General features: G+C 41.7%; 1 protein-coding gene across 2 annotated transcripts in view; it reads left to right on the top strand.

Annotated features, from left to right (window-relative positions):
• The window catches only part of LOC131072126 (uncharacterized), an 89,352-nt gene that overhangs the window by 19,944 nt on the left and 45,925 nt on the right, over window positions 1-23,483 (top strand). The gene's annotated exons all lie outside the window — the stretch shown is intronic.

The raw sequence follows: 23,483 nt of genomic DNA, 5'->3' as shown, positions 1-23,483 counted from the left end.
TCTGTTGTTGCTGAGCATCAGGTACCTGTGGCATTTCATTTTCAGGAATCTCATCCAACACCACATATTTTTGTTTGTCCTGTTCATACTTTTTTTCCTGCATCTGTTCTTTATACATAACCTTCTCATTGAATATAACATCTCTACTTCTAGTTATTTTCTTATTTTCAAAATCCTATAATCGATAGCCATATTCATCTATCCCATATCCAATGAAGGTACATTTATGAGATTTAGCATCAAGCTTGGTTCTGTTTTCTTTATCAACATGGACAAAAGCTTCACAACCAAAGGTTTTCAAAAAAGAATAATTTACTTTTTTACCAGTCCATGCCTCCTCTAGAATACCACCATCCAAAGGGGTTGAAGGTCCTCTATTTATCAAATAGATAGCAGTATGTACAGCATCTGCCCAAAAATGTAAGGGCAATCCATCATGCAATCTAATGCTCCTCGCACGTTCCATGATAGTCGTAGTCATTCTCTCTGACACACCATTTTCCTGTGGAGTTCCTGGAACTGTCTTCTGCTTTCTAATCCCATTTAAGAAACAGTAATCTTCAAATGCCTTGCTGCAATACTCACCTCCATTATCCGATCTAAGACACTTCAACCTTTTTCCTGTTTCATTCTCAATCAAAGCTTTCCATTTCTTAAAAGTTTCAAAAACATCTGATTTTTGCTTTAGGAAATATACCCATGTTTTTCTGGTTGAGTCATCAATAAAAATAACATAATAACAAGAGCCACCAAGAGATGATACTTGAGCCGGTCCCCATACATCTGAATGCACAAGCTTTAACTTCTCACTCTTCTTCTCTTTCCCAACCTTGAGAAATCTGACTCTTTTCTGTCTGCCATAAACACAGTTTTCACAGAACTTTAAATCAATCTTCTTTAGTCCTGGCAATAGATTTTTGGAGTGAAGGATTTTCATCCCTTTCTCACTCATGTGCCCAAGCCTATGGTGCCACATTATCGAATCTGTTCTTGCAACATCTATTGTTGCTGTCCCTACAGTAACTTTATCTGTAGCAGCTAAGGTAGAGTAAGTGTTACCAGTACACAAATATAATGTGCCTACCTTCGCACCTTTAGCTACTACTAATGATCCTTTACTGACCTTCCAGATACTGTCTGAGAAGGTAACTATGCAACCTTCACTACCTAGTTGCCCTGCAGAAATTAAATTTCTTCTTAAGTTAGGAACATGTCTTACCTCCTGCAGAAACCAGTCATTACCATTCTGCAACTTGATCTTTATCTTTCCTTTTCCAACAATTTGACAGGGTTCATCATCACCCAAATATACCTATCCAAAATCACCTTGAACATAATCTAGAAAATATTTTCTATGGGGTGTAGCATGAAATGAAGCCCCATAATCTATTACCTAGGAATCATTAACATTATCCAAACATAAGATTAAAGCATCTTGTAAAGTATTACTTGCAATATTAGCTTCCTTACTGTCATTTTCATTTTTGTCTCTTTCTTTGTTTTTCTGAGACCAACAGTCTTTCTTTAGATGACCAGGCTTTCCGCAGTACCAGCAATCTTTCTTTCCTATAGATTGAGAGCGTCCTTTCTTTGACTTCCCTCGTGACTTCTCATTCCAAGGGCCTTTTCCTCTTTCCCTTGATCTTCCTCTGTTCTCAACATTCAAAACACTACCCGATGGTGTTGGAGTCTCACCTGTGCTTTTCCTTCGCATTTCCTCGCTTAGGATAACACCAACAATATCATCAAATACCAAAGTATTTTTACCAAAGACAGAGTTACTTACAGCCATAACCAAGCTATTCCAGCTTTCTGGCAAAGAACAGAAAATCAAGAGAGCCCTAACCTCTTCTGCAAAGGTAATTTTTACCGAAGACAATTGACTGGTAATTGTATTAAATTCATTTAAGTGCTCCGCTACAGAGCCTCCCTCACTTATTTTCAAATTAAACAAACGCTTCATAAGAAATACCTTATTCGAAGCCGAGGGTTTCTCATACAGCTTAGCCAATGTTGCCATCAAATCTACAGTCGTTTTTGCTTCTGTTATATTGAAAGCTACAGACGGTGCAAGGCACAATCGAATGGATCCCAGTGCCTTTCTATCTAAAATGTCCCATTCTTCATCTGACATTGTGGTCGCTTTCTTTGCCTTTCCTTCTAATGGCCGCCACAAATCCTTTTGATACAGGTAATCCTTCATCTGCATTTTCCATAACTGATAATTCTGGCCGTTAAACTTTTCGACCTTGAATTTGGAATCCTCCATTGCTCCCACTCAAATCTGAAAATCCTGCCAATTTACAGAAAAACCTCGCTCTGATACCAATTGTTAGGGTTTCAAGCAGATCCAAAGCAAATATGAACTAACAATTATATGTAGATTTAAATACAAAAGATAAAGAAATAAAATAGGACACAGATAACACAGAGATTTAACGTGGTTCACCCAAAATGGGTTACGTCCACCATACACAACCGTCCAATCTTTCTTATTATCCAGCAAAAATAGTACATCAACATTTCAATGCCTTAAGCATTCCAGCCGCTTATAACATGCATTTTTAGGGCAACAAACAAAGTCGGCTTTTTTAGGGTTTTATTACAAGGTCGGTTTTCATCAACAAAAAATGGCAAAATTTTTTTTCTCGGGGGCAACCGCCCTTGAACCCCTGTAGCGGGCTTCGCCTGCTTTGGGTGCTGCTGCCCCCAAACCCCCGCAGCGGGCTTTGCCCACTTTGGGGGCTGCCGCCTCCAAACCCCCGCTCGGAGCCTGGCCCGGCCCCGGACCTCGGCAAGGATACGTGCTGAGTGTACAGTACTTTGCTAATCAATCGCCACATTTCAACAAATGGGTAGTTGCGAACAATTGGTATCTCAACCGACCACCAGGGGGTATATGTATGTCATATTGTATCGGGGATAGGATCACTGTTGTATCCATTACATGCTGGAAATAAAGATATATCATTTTGCCATGTGTTGTTACAAGTTCTATATGCTATGTTGTTCATGTGTTGTACATTTCTTGTTTACTTCTGGTAGTTAAAGAACATACCCCATAGGGAGTAAACACCACCCTTCCCAAAGTTACTTGTCCTCAAGCAATCTTGACTTTGGATGCTGCAAAATTTGTTTATTCTCCCATGTTGCATCCTCTATTGGCAAGCTCTTCCATTTGACCAAGTGTTTCTTAATGACTCTTCCAAAGAGTATGCTCTCTGGAATCTATGATGGCCTCTGGAATCAGAATCAATTTCCCTTCCTAATACAATGGTGGCAACTTTGATGAGGGAAACACATAATGCCTGAGTGCTTTCTTGAGTCTAGACACATGAAACACATAGTGCACTTTGCTAGTAGCTAGTAACTCAAGCTCATATGCAACCTCTCCAATATTCCTGGAAACTCTAAAAGGACCATAGAACCTAGGCTTAAGCTTCTCTACTCCACTCTTCTTGAGAGTAGACTACTTGTATGGCTAGTCTCAAATACACCATGCCACCAAGAAGAGTAGACTGTCTATATGGCTGGCATCTCAAATACACCATGTCACCCACCTCAAAACTGCGCTCTATCCAATGTTGATCTACATATAACTTCTATTTATTTTGTACCTGTTGCAAGTTCTCCTTCAAAGGTTTCATGATATCTTGGCTCTCTTGAAACGAATCCCTTGCCTTAGACACTCTGCTATCCCCAAACAACAAATCCATGAAGTTGGGCGCTTCATATCCATACAATGCCTTAATGGTGACACCCTGATGGACATGTGGTAGGTAGTGTTGTAGTATTGTAGCAATACTCACCAAGGTGTGGCCATTTAATCCAAGCTCGTTATTGTTGGAAACACAGTTTCTGAGATACTCTTCCACCCATGTATTCACTATTTATGTCTGTCCATCTGTTTGTGGGTGGTAGCCATGCTAGGAGTGAGCTCAATCTACTCGATTTGAAAAGCTCTTGCTAAAAAAGGCTTAGGAAATTGCTGTCTCTATCACTCACTATGCTCCTAGGCATCCCATCTAATCTGAAAATCTCCCTAAAGAATAAATCAACTACCTATGCTACAACAAAGAAATGTGCAAATATGGTTAACCTATCAACCACAACATATATGCAATCCTTGCCCTGTACCTTAGGGAGCCTACTAATGAAGTCCATGGAAATACATTCCCATTTCTGATTAGGAATGGGTAAGAGTTGAAGTAGACCGGCTAGATTAGTGTGCTCATTCTTATTTTGGTAGCAAGTGGGACACTGATAACATATTTAGGGACTTTATTTTTAAGTCCTTTCCAAGTGAATCTCTTCCAAATTTCCTTGTAGGTCTTGAAGAAACTTGGGTGATCGGCCATAGCTGCATCATGAAAGGTTTTCAATATCTTCAACTTAAGTTGTGAAGTAGGCACCAAATAAATTCTCTTCTTATAAATGATCAACTCATTAATTGCAGTGTATTTGTCATCACAGATAGTACTTTCTATATTCCCGCTGCCTTAGAATCCTTAGCATATTTTGCTAAAATTAACTCTCTCCAATCAACAATAATCTCAACCAAAGAACATAAGTGAGGCCTCCCGTAAAGTGCATCAACAACTACATTCTTTTTCCACATGACATATACAATGTCAAAATCATATGCATGTAGTCTACTAACCCACTTTTGCTTCCTGTCATTAAGATACTTCTAATGCATTTAGTAGTTGATGCTAGTGTGGTCTGTTTTGATAATGAATTTACCTCCTACTAGGTATGGACTGAATTTGGCCAAGACACGCACGATGGCCAACATCTCTTTGTCATAGATAGAATAACTCTTCTCCACACCTCTCAGTTTCTTGCTCTTAAATGCTATGGAGTGCTTCTCCTACATTAAAATAGCTCCAATTCCCTTGCCTTAAGCGAGTTAATAATGTGACCAAGGTAGAGAAACTTTGTCATACCAAAATCACATTTGGATTCCTTAGCATATAGAGATTCATGCTCCAATATACTTAAGACCTCCTCAATATGCCTCGTGTGCTCTTCCCATGTTTTACTACAAATTAGGATATCATGAAAAAATATCATCACAAATCTCCTCAACTGTTTTTTGAATACCTAATTCATGCAATTTTGGAAAGAAGCTAGTGCATTTGTGGTACAGGAGCACCTAGAACTTAGGCAAATTAGCTTTCACAATTTTGGCTTGTACTGACCCTAGCCAAGTCAGAAGTGAATAAGGACTCTAGGAGGGTCCAAGAGTTAGTATTTTGTGTCAATGTAGGCCTAGGTTGAGTTCATTTTCCTTAGGTTTGCATTTTTGTATCAATAGTGAGTTTGAGTAGCCAATTGACCTTTTTGATGGTCAAAAGTGTCAAAACTTGGTACAGACACTAGGGAGGGCTAAATAGGTCTTAGACAAGTTTTAAAAGTCATTTGTGATGACTTGGAATAGGTCTTGTAGGTTGGAAAGACCAAAAGTGCAAAAATTGCAAAGTTGTAAAAAGTTGTCATGACAACTTTTGTCCTGAATTGGTTAGCGTTGGAGTTAGGGATTGTTTAACGCCCTAGGAGGACTCCACACGTGGGAAACCTATATATACCCTCTCTTGCATGTTTACCAAGGTTGGAGAAGTGTGTGATGTAAGTTCAACAACTGAAACTACTCATTTTTAGTCTTGTTGGCAGCATTTTGGCTTGATTTTACTCATTTGGCAATTGAATATGGATTGAATCCATTGATCCAACAATGGATTGAGTTACTCCTGTGCGTTATTGAGTTGTTGGTTCATTTTAGAGTCTTGTAAATACTGTTCATTAGTGTTTTCTTGTCCAAGTTTGCAAACAGCCAGTTTTGGCTTATAAATAGCAATTTTCTTGTAAATATGGTTGCCCCATGAGTTCCACACATGCTGCCATCACGGCTTGTTGGGACATGATGGGCAACCCTTTGTATAGTGTACGTATGCAGGTTCAAGTGTTGGAGAGAAGTTTAAGTATGATTGTCACCTTATTCTAGGCGAGTCCAGGAGCAACCCGGCTAGAGGAAATAAGGTGAAAATGAAGTGTTAAGTGCAGGGGTGTGTGCCAAATCACCATTTCAGAGTTTGGAGGGGTTCATGGAGTTAGGGCAGACTTGTCCATGCAGGGAGAAGCTTTGACAAAGCCATTTGATACCAAAACCCCAATTTGTTCATTCACTGCCGGTTAAAGGCCTTGTAAACCCTTCAAAATCCTCATTTTGGGGTTCATACATTGTACGGTGAAACCAGGGGCCAAAACCACAAAAATCCTTTAGGGATAGGTGTATCTTTGAAGAAAATGCAAACTTATTTGGGGGTCTTTTGAATCGTTTTCACGCAAGCCCTAGGAAACTGGATTTGGAGGCCTAATTAGGGCTAATTCCTTGTAGCCCTTTTCTAGGCGAAATTTTGAAATTGGTAAGAAACCTAATGGTTGCTAGCCACTAATGGACTCCAAATGCATACAAAACATGTTAGTAGATACCTCCACACCTTTGCAACATCTTACAATGATAGGAGGTCATTTTGACAACTTGAAGCCAAGAAGCCATAATTGAGCACCTGAGAAGCACTGTGAATTGGTTGGGTTCCTAGCCAAAACACTTGAAGCAAACACCTTAGAAAGAACAAGAATCAAGCCCTAGAAGAGATTGAGAAGGACTTGAAGGTCTAGAGAGCATCTAGGTCTGGTGAGTTGGTGCAATTGAGCAACACCAGCTAGGTGAAGTGTTGAGCAACTAGGTGAACCCCATCAATTTGTCAAACTAAAGGGCATCATCAACAACTCAAAGTAGCAAGCTCCATGCAAATCCTCAATTCTAGGATTGGGATACCTATTTTTTATTGTTTTTTTATTAAGTGCCTTGTAAATCAATGCATATTTGTATTGTCCCATCCTTCTTCTTCACTAGAACTACTATTGATGCAAACAGACTTTTATTGGGTTTGATGTGCCCCATCTCTAGTAACTCCTTAATGGCTTTCTCTATCTCATCCTTATGTCTCTTAGGATGTCTATATGGCATAGTAATCATTGGTTTGGCACCCTCCTCCAACTCTATGACATGCTCTATTCCTTTTTGGTGGAATTCCACGAGGAATACTCCCAAACACCTTGCTATGCTTCGATAGCAACTTTTGAATATCAGGATGGTAGTTGTATTTTATGTCTCTTAGGATGTCTATATGGAATAGTAATCATTGGTTTGGCACCTCCTCCAACTCTATGACATGCTCTATTCCTTTTTGGTGGAACAACACGAGGAGTACACCCAAACACCTTGCTATGCTTCAATAGCAACTTTTGAATATTAGGATGGTAGTTGTATTTTTGCTGATTTGCTACTATAGGCATGATAAGACATTCTACTGCCCACTCTACCTGATCATGTCAAATAAATCACTCCATCCACTCGAAGGATACAACTCTAGGACCCCCATCTGATAGTCCTCTGAGCACTATCTTCTTCCCATTGGATTCAAACTTTCCATTTTTTGCAAGTTGAAAGAGAACTCTACAAGAGATAGAATACAATGCATCGCTAAGACCACATCAGTGTCCCTAATATTAACCACATAGAATTCACCCTTCAATTCATTACCACCCAACTGTATGGTCAGATTGGAAATCTTACGAGTACACGAGAGTTTGTTCCCATCAGCTACCATGACTTTAAATCCATCATGCTCCTCTGTCTATAAGCCTCACCTAGCCACAAAGCCTTCATCATTGAAGTTATGAGTGGCACCTGTATCAATAAGAGTCCTGATTTTATGCCCCTATAACACTCCTCTCACCTTAAGAGTGGCTATCTTCTGTACACTAGAGAGTTGGACAATGGTACCATCACTCTTTTGCTCTTCTTCCGATGATCTTTCCCCATCATTGCTCTCTAAATCTGATTGTTGTTCTAATTTTTTTTATTCTGATTCTTCAGCAGAAAAGTACTCCAACTGCTTAGCTTTTTCCTTCACACTGCACTTGTGAGATGGGTTTGAAGGTTCTTTATAACAGAAGCACAATTTCTTCCTCCTAAAGTCATGAAGTTGTTTCTTGCCCTTATCCTTCTTTTGAGAGAATCCCTTTGATTGAAATTTGCTTCTAGAAGTAGAAGCCTCATTGTCTCTAGCCTTCTTGATGGCTTCTTGCAAGATAGGTTGATTGAGGACTTTTTCAACCTCTCAAGGGATCTGTCAAGCCATCCATGAAAAGTACCATGAGTCTCCTCTCTGAAATGCCTGTGACCAACACTCCAAGTCTTTGGAAATCAGCTATATTTATGCCTACAAAATCCCACTGCTTCAGCGACGCCAACTCCTTAAATTGCAACTCTAGAGCTTTCTTCTCAAACCGGTCAATCAATCTCTCTGTGAACTCTGCATAAGTGGTAATCTAATCATGACCCATGGTGCCACCACTCATGTGCTATGCCATTCAAATGTTTCGCTGCATATTTAGTGGCTTCTTCCTCTGTCATAAGATTGAGCTAGAAATAAGTATCTACTTTATGAACCCAAGCTTTAGATGAAGACTTCCCTGAGCCATAATGTAAAGGAAGAGCTAACTAGTCATAGTTTTGTGTTCTACCACCAACATGAGGTCTATGCTTCATTCTAACATCAATATAATCTCTGAATGAAGAAACTTTGGACCTCCTAAGCTGATCTTGTAAATCGATTATTTGTGGCTCATTATCAACTTGTGGTTGTACCCTAGCTGGAAAGGTAGGCATAAGAGGTCTAGAAGTTATTGTTTTAGTTCGTTGATTTGCATTCCCATCGTGAGCTAAATTCAATCCTTGACCATTATTGGCATTATTTGTATTATTTGCATTGTTCGCATCAATATTCATTCCCAACTGCCGAGCCATTAATTCTTTCAAATGTCCTAAATGTTCATTTTGTTATTGTGCTCTATGTTCTGCAACTTGTTGCCCTCTAACTAGAGGAATCAACAAGTTCAAAAAGTGTTCTTTTCCTTGATCTCTTGGATTTCTATCACCCATATTGCCTATATTTTGCCCTTCTATTGCCTTGTGTTCCTCTGCAAATAAGTTTGGATTAGACTTTTTCCTATTAGTGTTATAGTGATGTGCAAAAGGTTGTTTATCCAATCTTCACATATCACTGTTCTATCATACTGAGCCCTTTTGGATGGTAGGATACACTACTTTGATATTACTGTAACATACACCCTTTTCAAGCATATGGAATGAGCTTCTCAAATTTACTTTTATATCTCCCCAAAAGGCTACACCCCTCTTGCCTATGTTTTTTAATTTTAATTTTAAATCATTTTATTTCCCCAATGTGGCATCCAAATGTTGGTCGTAAAATGGGCTTTGTACTACTTGTTAAGCTACGTTGGTTAAGTATGTTAGTGTCGTCGAGGGTAGTTGTTTGTTGCACGACGGTTCCCCACGGGTGGTAACTGCAACCCTCGACCGTGTCTTTATATATGCTCTTGTACTTGTTGTTGGATACGCGGATACAGAGAATGATTATTGTACTAGACATTTTGGCATTAATGAAAGCATTGCTTTGAGTTTCTGGTTACTATTCTATCCTATGGTTATCATCTGATTGTTGATATGCAATATTAATAACACACCCCACGGGGTAAACATCTAGCGCTGTTGCCGTCTGAATCTGGGTAGCCACGGAGCGTGAATGGACTATGGAGGATAATGGGCCAGCCCATTGGCAATAGCATCGAGGGGGATGATAGCCGACTGAGAGAGCTTTACGAAGGGGAGAATGCATTGACAGGCGACTTCGTGATCCGGTTCCAGGCGGCTATAGAGACTTTCGTACGAGGGGAGGCTACACAGGAAGAGGTACTCGAGGGTGTAGTCTGGGATGCTCTCAACGTTAGTTCGGCGGCAAATAGGTTGTTGCACCAACTCCCGCGTCTCCTAGCCCAAGCAACCCTTGCCCACCAGCACTGAAGGGAGGAAACCCAATGTGAGGAGCGACGCCAATAGGTCCTCCAAGAGTACGAAGAAAACAACCGTCGCTGGGAAGAGGAGCGTAATGGCAAGTGACGACGGGAAACTTGAACCTTGAGCCTCAGGGGCAGAATAAAGAACACTCGTACATTATGTACGGGAATTAATGCCCAACTTATTAAATAAGGATAGAAATAAGAAGGCACAAAGTGAGGAGTGGGAGGCCGCATAGAGAGCTTTGATTCTGAAACAACAAGTAGAACGTAGACGGAGGCTGAGGCAATTTGCTGAAAGACGACCTGCCAAAGGGTTGCCTGAAGGGAACCAAGGAGGTGTCACAAAGGGTGCTGGAGCAGAAGCCGAAGGAGATTTCTACGTGTCACCAGAACACCGTAGGATGAGAAGCTACAAAGAATTTTTGGAGGAAACAAGGCTATGAAGAAATCTGGTCGAAGAGACCTGGGATCAGTTTAGGAATTTATCCCTTACACCGCGCACGAAGGACCACCGAAGGGAGCGAACAGACGACGAGGGTGAGAACGGAGGGGAGGGCAACCATATGACCGTAAGTGCGGAGGAGGCACAAGCACATGGCAAGTAGGACCCCCTCTTGGGACCCATCACACCAAGCACGTGGGTACAAACCACCGCACCCCTAGTCACTCAAACATCACACACCACAAATGTAGGTGGGAGTGGTGCAGATGCACGACAGGCGACATGACCCCCATCAATTGCGAGTAAACAGAAGCTGCCGAAGTTCAACGGCGACGGGAAGGAAGATCCCGTCCGCCATTGCCGCACTTGCGAAACCATATGGTCAATGAGCGGTGTTACCGACCACGACGAATGGGTAACACAATTTCCAGCAACCTTAAGGGGAGTGGCCATCGACTGGTACTCCGATATGGATAAGGCCAAAGTCGACACATGGCCCAACCTGAAGGAGTTCGGGATAGAGTTCCGCCTCCTCAGAGACGACAATGAAATAGTAGCCAAAATCTATGGCACAAAGCAAAACAAGAACGAGACGGTCCGAGCCTATAGTTGGCGGCTCAAGGAATTGTTGGGGAAAATGGAGAGTCAACCAACAGATGGGTTGAAAAAGAGATGGTTTGTGGAGGGATTGAAACACTCCCTTCGGAAGAAGATGAAAATTGTTCCACCAACCTCGTACGGAGATGCATATAATAGAGCGATGGATCTCGAGAGCGAGACCAAGACATCCAAGAAGAAAAAGAAGAAGGATAGCTTGTCCGAGGATGATGACTCTTTCGAGGGAAGCAACAATGATGGCGAGTCCGGCAAAAAGGTGCAAGCCCTGCAGAAGGACATGCTGAGGATGATGAAAGCGCTGAATGTTATGAAGGGAGGTCCGAGCAAGACCGACGAAAGGGAGCTTTGGTGCACGAAATGTAAGACGGAAGGCCACACAAAAGGCTCCTGCCCAAAGAAGGCCTATTGTGATATATGCTAGTTGATGGGGCATCCCACCAGGGAATGCCCCTACAACACGAAAACACGAAACCAACAAGTATTGCTTACGTAGGAACAACCAACTACATCGGGCGGTACCGACAGCTCCCAGGTGAACAACAATGCAACATCGGGAGGCTACTGAGATAATCGGTGGGGAGGACGAAACAACAATAACAACAATAACAATACAAGGAGCCGGATCCAATACGACTCCAAAGGCCGATCGATGATACAATGCAGAGCGTGCAGCTAGTGGGGGCACTTCGCTCGAGACTGCCCGAAGGGAGAGGCCACACAATATTTGTGCAAATGGTGCGGATCGGGAGACCACGAAGACGCCACCTGCCTGAAGTCCGGCATCAACTTGCTCAATATCGAGGAAACCAAAGAAGAGGAAGTGCTGGCCGTAACCCGTGCCCAAGTCAGACAAGAAACGTGCCCAGACCCGAAGATGGAGAAGCGAAGAGTATGGGAAGCACGGGAAGAAATTGAGAAAGAGATACGACAGAGGGCGAAGGTGAAGGGTACGACGGGTACTTCCAACCGATCGGAGGCGGAGGAGGCTATACTAAATCAAATTTTAAAACTAGAGGTGCTTGTGAAGGTGCACGATCTTCCTCCAGATGATGCCTCAATTACGAACGGTGTTGTTGAATAATCTCTCCCAACCACGCACCAATACCAACCATCGCACGGATGTTCTTGGGGGGTCTGCAATAGACCCTAGGCTGCTGGCAGTTAACACTGGAAGGAACCCGACCATTGTGGAGATGGGTATCCTTGGCTCCATTCTAATCGATACCATCGTCAATGGTGGATCGGGAGTGAATGTTCTTCCAGAAGAAACCTGGCGGAAGCCGACGCTGTGGCCATCTACATTCAATCTGCTGGGAGCAGATCAACATGGAATCAAACCCATCGGGACACTGATGGGCCAACAAGTTACCATCGGGACGCAACCCTTCATATTGGACTTCGTGGTAATCCCACTAAAGAAAAAAGGGTATGATGCGATCTTATGGAGAGGGTGGCTGGTGGCAGCCAAGGCCACCCACAACTGGAAGAAGAACACTCTGTCTATGGAGAATGGAGGAAGGAAGTTTATCATAGACCTTGGGACGCAGTTGGTTAGTGAGGAATTGGCATCATCTTCGGAATCGGAGGGTGAAGGAGAAGGCGACGTGAGGGACGAAGGACGGGGCTGCATGGAGCCCAACGACGAAGGGATTCTCAAACTAGGAGAGTGCTTCGAGGATGAGACGGGGTCATTGAACGGGCTCTTCCACTGGCAGATGGAGGATTACGAAATGTTCTAGAGCTACAGGCTCGAAGTAGAGGAATCGGAGCAAGTAATAGAGGAGGTGTACCTGTCGGAATACAGAGAATATTGGAAGGGAGACGCCCGTGTGAGTGACATCACCGCACACCAGTTCCCAAAGGAAGAACCCATCAAGTATCAAGAGGTAAAATTGAAGGAGACAAACCTCGGTGACGTAGATAATCCCAAGATCATTCGTGTCGGCAACGATTGGAACCCTGTGTGGAAGGCCGTAGCCTTCAAAATCTTTATTCTTCTTCTTCTTCTTATGTACGGGAAGGAGACTGTGGTCCCTATAGAATTTATGGTTCCAGGTCTTCGGATGGTCATTGAAAATAGACTTGTCATCAACGGGTCCAAATTGAAACCCTACCATGAGAAGCGCACAAGGGACCTGAGAGGTCGGAAGGACACCCAAGAGTTTGGAGGGGGACCCGAGAGTCTTGTCCGGCGACTCGAGAGGCACGGGACCAAAGCGGGAGACTCTCGGGCGAGGCAATCCGAGAAGGATGAAGGGCGATCCCAAAGGCACGAGACCCAAGCTGAACTCTCTGGATAATTAGATTAGAAAATTAAATAATTTTTTTTTTTTTGAAAAAAATAAAAAATAGAAATTGGTGGCCATGGTGGAACCGCTGTGCGGTGGGACCATCGTCGGGGGGGCACCATGCGGTGGAACCACCGTCGGGGGGCCACCGTACGGTGGAACCATCACGGTGAGACCACTATCGACGGAGGTCACCGGCGGTGGAATACCACCGTAGGCTTAAAGGAGCATGGCGACGACGACGGCGGTTTAAAAAGTGTGAAAGGAAAAATACCATGGCACGACAGGGATAAACGGTGGTAGGATAAACAAGCATGCATTTAATTTAAAAAAAAAACGACGACGAGATTGAAAAATCATTCGATGGAGTCTGGAGCCAGGACACTGAAAAAATTAGAGTGGAGAAGAAGGTTTTTGGCATCTTAAAATATCACAAAAATGATGTGCGCCATGGACTTTCGTGTGGTTTTGAAGGTTGTAAATTGGTGTTGGCGGCGGGGGCGTTGTCCCTCGACCCCACTGGGGCGCTGCCCTCAACCCCGCTGGGGGCATTGGCCCCAGACCCCTAGTTTATTTTTGAGCTACAATACACTTTTGAGTTGGGCGAAAGGGCATCAGAGAAGTCACGGTAAGTGTTGGGGTTGTTTCGTACTGTGAGAAAGAAGCTTGAAACTAAGCATTGGCAGAGAAGCCATAAGCCGTAGAGGGAGATGGATTTGGAGGTTGTGAACAAACAGAGTTTGAGGGAAGGCATTGCAAGAACGCGAAGTCGTACGGCACCAGGGAGTTATTTAGTTCAGTTATCATCCTTTGGGGAGTGTGATGGAGGATTTGAGGCGTCTCCTAGCCTTTGTGCCAGAGGGTTGTGGCCACTTCCAGGCATGAATGGTACGCTTTGAGGAACTTGGAGTATGTCTTGGCTGGACGTGAGGTTGCCTTGGTGGATGCATAGAGGGCTCAGGAGGAGTTGACCACTAGGTTGGAGGCAGTAGTAGCGTGAGACTTAGCTTAGTGTACCCAGGAGTTGGATGCCGAGAGGGTAGCACGGGTGGCTATCGAGGACAAATTGGCTAGGGAGACAGTATCATTTGAGTATTAGTTGGTGGAGGCTGAGACTGAAAAGCGTGCTTTGCAAACAAGTTTGGTTTAGGCACAGGAGGACTGTGATGTCAAGGAAAAAAAAGAACTCCTTGCGGAAGCAATAATGGTGAAATCCGCACTTGAGCATCAGATGGTAGTGGAAAAGGGTTTTCAGGCGAGGACGCAGCAGGTGTATGAGTTCCGGGTTCAATTGGCGTCAACAGTTCCTGCATCTTCTTCATCGGCGGTGCAACTACCTCCTTCAGGGATGCCCCCTCAGCCCCTTCTTCTCAGTGATTTTCTTATTGTATACAGTGTACTTCATCCCCATTTTGTTGTGTTAGTCCCGAATTTTTGTCCTTGTCGTCCGGAGACTACTTTTCTTTGGGGGGGAATGATGTTGGCTGTAAAATGGGCTTTGCACTACTTGTTAAGCTACGTTGGTTAAGTATGTTAGTGTCGTCGAGGGTAGTTGTCCGTTGCACGACGGTTCCCCACAGGTGGTAATCGCAACCCTCGTCTGTGTCTTTATAAATGCTCTTGTACTTGTTGTTGGATACACGGATGCAGAGAATGATTATTGTACTAGACATTTTGGCATTAATGAAAGCATTGCTTTGAGTTTCTGGTTACTATTCTATCCTATGGTTATCATCTGACTGTTGATATGCAATATTAATAACACACCCCACAGGGTATCTCCCCAAAAGGCTACACCCCTCTTGCCTATGCTTTTTAATTTGAATTTTAAATCACTTTATTTCCCCAATGTGGCATCCAAGTCCCCAAAGAGGCCCATTTCATTGAATTCAAACATTTCCACTTTAATATTGGGCACTCATATAGTCCCTTTGTTAAATAAATTAAAATACGATAATTTTAAATCTTTAGTTTAACTTTATAAATTAATAACTTATTGGTATTTAATTAAAAACCATTGGACTACATCAAATATCAAGATATTAGATGCAGCCAAAATTCAGAACTTAAAAAATTTATGTATTATTGAAATAAAACATAGAAAATCTCAGAGAATTTTGTTAATTTTGCTTCATTCTTCATTCTATTCTACCGGCAAAAGTGAAAGCAAACTTTCTTTAAAGTACAAATCTGAAAATTATATTTTTTTGGCAATTTTTAGCAAAATCTGAAAATTACTCTTTTTTTTGCAAAATATGAAAATTGCCTTTTTAGCAATTTTTAGTAACTGTTTTAACTTGCCTTTTTTGGGTAATTTTGCATGCTTATCTACATGACCTATAGAATTTGCCAATTAATAAAAAGTAACGAAAGAAACATTAATTTTCAACTTACTAATTTAATTACATGCATGGGTTTAAAATTAATTTAAAAATTCAATTTGGAAAAATCCCAAGTTTGCTCCAATTGTAGGTAAAAAATATGGCCTCTAAAATTTCCAACATCATTCTCCTCTAGTTGAAAAAACTCGATCCTGCGAGTTATTCTCCTAGAATTGGTGCCACCTATCACAATCTAGATTCTTAAATTCAATTCTATAATCTATGGTTAAGCCTTCCTCTCTGTACCAAATATTTATTATAATGACCTTGTGTGTACATTGTCTTCTTATCCGAAACGTGTGTAATTTTTTCCTTTTTTCTATTGGGTACTTCTTGTTGCCAATCCACTACTTCTTCACACTTATCATCATGTACCACTACCTTTCCTTCCATGTCTTCTTCTATATATATTTCATCTTTAATAAAATTAGAAAAAAATAATATTTACCTCTTTCTCTATTGCTACAACATCCTCATCTTCATTCTCAACTGCATTTTATTTTTGAAAACTATAACATTTTCCAAAGGAAACTCAATTGTTTCATTTGAAACTGAATTTTCTTCACTTTCTTCTTTTTGCACCACTAGTGCATAACAAAAACTTGTTACCGTCATTTCAACTTTCCGTTCATCCGTAAGAGGTAATAAGATCACTTTACGGCCATCCATCCAAAAAGTGTATGCGTTCTTCTCTCCATCATGTATTACCTTCCTGTCATATTGCCATGGCCTTACCAATAACACGTGGCATGCATCCATTAGAATGGCATCACTCCATAATTCATCTTTATAATTCTTTCCTACGAAAAACTTGATTAAGCATCTCTTTTTTAATAATGACTTCATTCCCCTTTTGTAACTGTTGACGTGTATTTTGTACACAATCATACACAGAATAAAATACCCAAGGGTACCTTATCCTCTCTTGAATAAAATCTCTAACTGCTGAAGATATCGCAAGAAGGATCAGTTAGGGTGACTTCAATGTTCTTTTAAGTAGGGTCTCTACGTGTGGATAAGCACCAGTGGCCGTTGTGATTGCTGTTTCATCAAGGGGTCTTACGCCAAATCCGAACTGCAGGAATAGGGTTTCCTAATATTAACAAGCTCTCAAAAAAAAGATCAAAAGAGTAGGGCTTGCGAGAGATCTAGTCTAATCTAACCCTAAGAATGACTTAATGTGGACGAGACTTGGCAAGATTCTACCAACTTCAATATTGCCATAAAGTAACAACTCAATTGAAATTGATGCGATCTTCTAAGGTAACAAATGATTTTTCAATTCATCAAGGATCATAAACACTACCACAAAGGCACATGTCCAAGATACAACAATGATTGAAAGTTTAAGTGATTCAAGTCGATCCAGTTGACCACGCAAGGCGTTCCTACAATCAGCAAAAAGCTAGTGGTTTGGAAAGCGAACCTCATCGACGATCAAGTCCAACACTTTGTCCTTCAAATTAAAACACTAGTTTGATTGAGAATGATTCAAGAAAACGAACAACCATGAAGATAACCACAAGAATTGCAATAAAACACCATAACTTCAATATTTTATTGATCTCAAAGCCATCATGAACAACAATTGTTTGAAATTCCTTCTTCAAAGCTCAATCTTGCTACAAAATACTTGCTTATATCAAATTGCTAATCTCTAATCACTAATGCTGATATCTAATCTCTAGTTTCTAGTTACAAAATGAAAAGAAATGAGGGTATATATAGCATCCTCAATTACAATGAACGGTCCAGATCAAAATAAGATCAATGGCCAAGATTATGCCACCCAAACCCTAATTAGGGTTTATTACAAATAGCCCCCTTTTTACTGAACAATATTAAATGCATAGCCAAATATTAAATTTGGCACGAAAATCTAGGAGACGTAGACCAATGACAATTAAGGTGCCACCTCATCTATAACAACCTCTCATCTAGAATCTTATTCCCTTTCCAATGCTCCTTTTTAGCATATGCAATGAATTTAGACACGATTCCTTCGATCTCAGCAATTGGAATCTCGGGAAGATTCTTCATTCGTTCTTCTAAGTGGATGACCTGATCGAAAGCCTTGAGAAGGTCAGCGTCCCATTCAGGTTCAAGCTCTTTGATCTTCTCAATCAGGAGCATGGTAGCAAACATCTGGTCCCGTTGCTCATCTGAAATAATATTCTCATCTTTGCAAAAGATGACCTTGACTCTATCTTCTAATTCTTGCAAATCCACATCTGTCTCAACTTCGATCCTCCTGCCAAGAATAGTACGTAGTACCTCAAACACTCTGTCCTGGATCGGGTGGATAACCTCCTCAACATGATTGCATCTAGTACTGATGTCCTCGAAGAGAACTTCCTTCATCTGGAGTAAAGTCGACCACTGAAGTAAACCATGAGGTCCTCCATCCATTATCTTTTCTTTCACTAGGACCTTCCTTGATGTTTGTCTGATTACTTGCAGGACAGGAATGATAACATCTTTAGTATGAGCAAAGGCAGCTACCGTTATCATCAAGTTGTGGATGACCTCAAGAACTTGAATAGCTTGATGAATGGTTTGCATCATCCTTGTTGCAAATTCAATAGCAACTGTATGGGATTTGTCAATCCATGAGCCCATAAGTTGAACCAAACTCCTGACTCTCTCTGCCTCGCCAACTGATTCGAGGGGAAGTGCCTGCGCAGGAGATACTGCTGGATCCTGACGCCTCAAAGGCTGATTGAGATGGCTAAAGTAGCCTCTCCAAGCACTGACCTCTCGCTCAAGCTTCCTATTCTTTTCCATTTCTTCTCTAAGCTTGTCCTTAAGTGCCTCAAATGAATCAGTGGCATCATCCAACGTCTACTCGGCTGTGAGTGGACCAAGCTCAAATGTCTCTACATCATATTCCTCTGCGAGGATCTCTCCTTCATACTTGTCCACCGCTGGTGTAGCTATCTGTAATTTCCTGGATCCTGTCTCATCTCTGATCATCTTGGACATCCTAGTGGCTTTCCTCTTTTCTGTCACTTCCTGAGAATTTCCAACAAGGCTCTCTAAATCAATCACATTATCTTCGTCCTCGATCACAATCACCCTTGTTAGTCTCTCCTTTAACCAATCTGGAATGGCAGATCTTGTTTCTCTAACCTGTATCTCATTAGGCAATGTTTCTTCTTTTCTGAGAGGAGATGTTACTTCATTATCTTCCTTATCTTCATGTAACTCATTAGCTTGGAGAGACCCACTTGGTGACCTTCGAGGTGCCTGCCCTTCTTTATCGTTTTGTACCATTGATTCCATAGACTCCTCCATCTCAAGTGTCCTCTTCTCAGGTCGAGAAGATGTGCCGGATGAACGATCTCGGTTGGCCTCTGGCTTCTTCTTGGAGGATTCTCTTTTCTCAGGTCTCTCTTTCCTCTTTGAGCCTCTTGGAGGGGGATTGCCCTCACTTACACTTCGAAGGTTGCCTTCGCTTGCATTTCTGGGATTAGGATTACCCTCACTTACACTTGCTCCTCCTTCAACTGGTCTCTCTTCCAAAGTGAAAGTCATAGATATGCCTTGCTCTCTCAACTTCTGATGCTGCACATCAACCCATCTGCGAGTACAAGACAAGACTGGAGCCATCAAAGCATCTAGATCCACAACCTCGGGTTCATTCCAATCTATCCTCACTGATTTGCTTTCGATCATAAGATGATTGGAGATGTCTGCCACTGTTCTGAGCTTGGTCGGCCACTCTGTAAATTTTGCATTTTCTGATAAAGTCTAAAGGTAATCTAGAATGCATCTTTCTTTTCACTTCAAGGTCATCCAAGAGATTCATCACAAAGTCTTCTATCTGAAACTCATGCTTATATTTTCTTCCGACTGTCTCCTCTATATACCCATATGGATCAAAGTTCTCTCTTAAGGCAAAGAATGAAAATGAATATAAAGCTAACTCTTTCTCTGCATCATCCATGGCTAGAGCATTAGGACATACCTCAACTGAATTCCCTAATATGATAGGCACAGGAACTCCATTTCCATGTCTGTGTCTGAATGCTTTCACATAAGCGGCCAACTGTCTTGTTACCTCAAGTAACACAATTCTGTCTGTCGGATATCTCGGCAACATATAGGGAGGTGAAGGACATCCATGAACTCTAATATATGTAAACTTCTGAAATTGGATGAACCAAGCACCGTACCTCTTTACAAGCTCTTGTGCATCCTGAGATAGCCGATTGTGAATCCCGCCTTGCAATATCCTGGTGATGTTCATTGTGAAGGTATCATTGACTAACTTGTAGTTACTTCCTGGCGGATGATGCAAGTGAACATAGGAATCACAGACTCTGACCTCGCCGGGTCCTCTTCCAATTACCCCTCTGTGGGGTAGTCCTGCATACTCAAAGCTCCTGATCAAGGCATATATGATATATGAACTCATGTGGAAAGACTTGGTAGCCTTCAGTCTTCTTAACTGTACGTCCAAGCAATGGCTAATCATTCTAGCCCAATGGATTGTTCCTTTTCCTTGAACTATCACTTGGATGAAGTAGAACATCCACTTCTCAAAATAGAAGGCTTGAGGAGCCCCTGTAACTCGGTTGAGTAATGTTATCAAATCTCTGTACTCCTCCTGGAAGTCGATCCTATGTGGTGTGTTCGGGATCTTGCTCAGGCGAGGACGACTCTTGAGTAACCAGTTCTTATTGATGATGCTTAGGCAAGTGTCTGGATCATCTTCGTACATGGACCTGGCTCCTTCTAAGCTTTTATAAATCATATCTTTATGTTCTGGCAAGTGAAGAGCTTCACTGATAGCTTCCTCTGAAAGATAAGCAAAAGTGTCTCCTTCCTTGGACACTATCGATCTGGACTGTGGATCATAATGGCGAGCACACTCGATCATCAACTCATGGCACTGGATTGCTGGAGGGAAGCCGGCTGCCTTGATAATGCCACTTTCAATTATTCTCCTTGCGATAGGTGATGGCTTGCCAATGTAAGGGACCTCTCGAAACTTCTTCACACTGAAGTTCCCCAAGTTAGTATCTCCAATGTTGCTCCACTTAGACATGATCTTGGTCTCCAATTCTTCGTTCTTTTGATCTTCCTTCATGAGAGCTGGACGACTGGTGGATGCTCCCGCCTTTGGGGTCGCCATTGTAACACCTACACAACATTTCATAATAAGAAATAGATTTTGCAATGCATAACTATAGATTAAAGATTAAATTTAGGAAACTTCATGATAAGTCTTTGAGTTATCATTTCCTAAATACGATTGAGCTTACTAAAATTTCAAAATTTCAAAATTCAAAATTTAAGGCTATGACGATCAAAATTCAAAATTCAAGACAAAGGAAGACTTCGCCATACCTCACTTGAGAGCTAACTCTAACAAAATGCAAAATAAGGAAACCGCCTAGGCAAAAATCGAAATTTGAAGTATCAATGCGGTCCTCCTCTAGCAAAGGCGCCTTCCTTGTTAACTTCGCCAACTTGTGGGGTCTTCAACGTCTTGGTGGCAAATTCACTCTACTTGAACACAAACCAAGTTCGCACTCCCCTTTGAATGGAAATTCGCACCTCCTTGATGAAATTCGCACTTCTTCCTTGTCTTCTCCAAATCGCATGCAAAGGAATGTTTAAATGATGATTTGAAAATGCAATAATTCACCTCCTTATATAAGCGCTTACCCTCTTAATCTCCCCTAGGCCGACTTTTGGAAAATAAAGCAATTAAAAACAGATTTTAATAAAAATAGGGGCCGACTTTATAAAATATAAAAAATAAAACCCAAGCGCTCACCCTTTTATTTAATTAATTAATTAATTAATTTAAATGCCTTCGTAAATAATTATTTCGATTTTTTAAAAGGCAAAATTAATTAATTAAATGCCTTGTGCGCACCCATTAAATGCCAATTTTAATTAAATATATCAAGGTTTATCGAAATTTAGCATTTAATGCGATTTGAAAATGATGTTAGCGCCTAGTCATGGGAAGAAAAATGAACATTAACTTCATCGCTCTGGTCCCTGGGAGAGGGACAGGAGCGATTATGCATTTAGGTCCTCCATCTTTCATTTTTCACGTTTGAAACTTCATCCCCTACGTCCAAAATGAGGTTCTCGCTATGTATTTTGATTGTGACTTATTTCATCTTTGGAAAGAATGCTTTTAGACCATCTTCGCCCTGGTCCCTTGGTGAGGGACAGGAGCGATTTTTGCTTTTACTCCTTGTTCCTTGTTTTCCAAGTTGCCAAATCGATTCGTGAGGTAGGCAATGATCACCTTGTTTGCTTCACACATGCTAAACTCCTTCTTTGCAAAGCAAACTTGACATTCAAGTGATTTTCGCCCTGGTCCTTGACTGAAGGACAGGAGCGAACTTTGTATTTTAGCTCAAATTTGTCAACTTTTATCATTAACTCCTTGTTCATCACCTTTCTAATGACATTTCGGACCTTGTGTAACCTTGCTTTGATGTGATCTAGGAAGAAAAATGATTGACTTTATGAATATCGCCCTGGTCCTTGACTGAAGGACAGGAGCAATTTTGCTTCTTTGCTCAAGTTAGTCGCTTTTTGACGTTTGGTTCCTTGCTTATCATCTTTCCAAAGACATTTTTGACCTTGTGCGATCTCGCCTTGACGTGGTTTTTGAAAGAAATGACCAGTCTAGTGAATATCGCCCTGGTCCTTGACTGAAGGACAGGAGCGAATTTTAGTTTATGGTGCAAATCCTTCATCATATTAATATCAAATTGTCTTCAAGGCGTAAAATGATGTCCTTTATTCCTTCTTGAACACTTGAAACGAACGTGGCCTTCAAAATTTAAGCATACTTAGAGATTTCGCTCTGGTCCCTAGGAGAGGGACAGGAGCGAACTTAGGTGATTTCATCACATTAGGCGGTCTTTGCAACTTCATTCTTCGTCGAGGCGTTCCAAACATCATTGCCTCCTTGTACCTTGACTTGGAGTGACTTAAACTTGGAGGGAAATGTTAGATAACCTTGATTTCGCCCTGGTCCCTGGCTGAGGGACAGGAGCGAACTTGTACTTGTAGGCTCAATCACTTTCTGCTAATGCTTAAAACTATCTTCAACGGACTCGTCATGCTCCCTTTCATTTACCTTTGACATGGACTTCGTTTCATCTTGGCGAGAAATTTGTCTAAGGAAGAAATCGCTCTGGTCCCTTGGAGAGGGACAGGAGCGCCTAGGATAACATGGACTTCACTTGGGGTTTTTGTAATCTTCAAATTATCTTCAATGGGTTCGTTACGCCTCCTTTGCTTGCCTCAAACTTAAAACTTACTTGATCTTTGCCCAAAACTTGCCTTATAAGAAAAATCGCTCTGGTCCCTGGGAGAGGGACGGGAGCTATCACTAAAATTCGTCCTGGTCCCTGGGAGAGGGACACGAGCGATTTTGCTTCTATGGTCAATTTCCCTTATGATGGCAGTTTCAAGTTATATTCAACTGATAAACTGTATTTCCTTTGTTCTTCTCAAATCGCGAAATCGTTCAAATCTTGCAAGGGCAAGGGAATTTTGGATTTTAAGCTCCGGTCCTTCAGTGAGGGACAGGAGCGAACTTGCTTCCTGGCACATTTCTTTGTTTGCGAATTTCTTCAAATTATATTCAATGGAAAGAACATGCCTCCCTTTATCTCTTCCAATCCAAAATTCGTCTTGATCCTGCAAGGACAGTAAAATTTTGAGAAACAAGCTCCGGTCCTTCAGTGAGGGACAGGAGCGATCTTTGTCCTTGAGGGCAAACGTTCAACTTTTCTTCGCAAACGACTAAGTCTGGACGCTCCG

Source organism: Cryptomeria japonica, chromosome 6 (genome assembly GCF_030272615.1).
Source record: "Cryptomeria japonica chromosome 6, Sugi_1.0, whole genome shotgun sequence".
NCBI lineage: Eukaryota > Viridiplantae > Streptophyta > Pinopsida > Cupressales > Cupressaceae > Cryptomeria > Cryptomeria japonica.
This window is presented reverse-complemented; position numbering and strand designations above follow the sequence as displayed.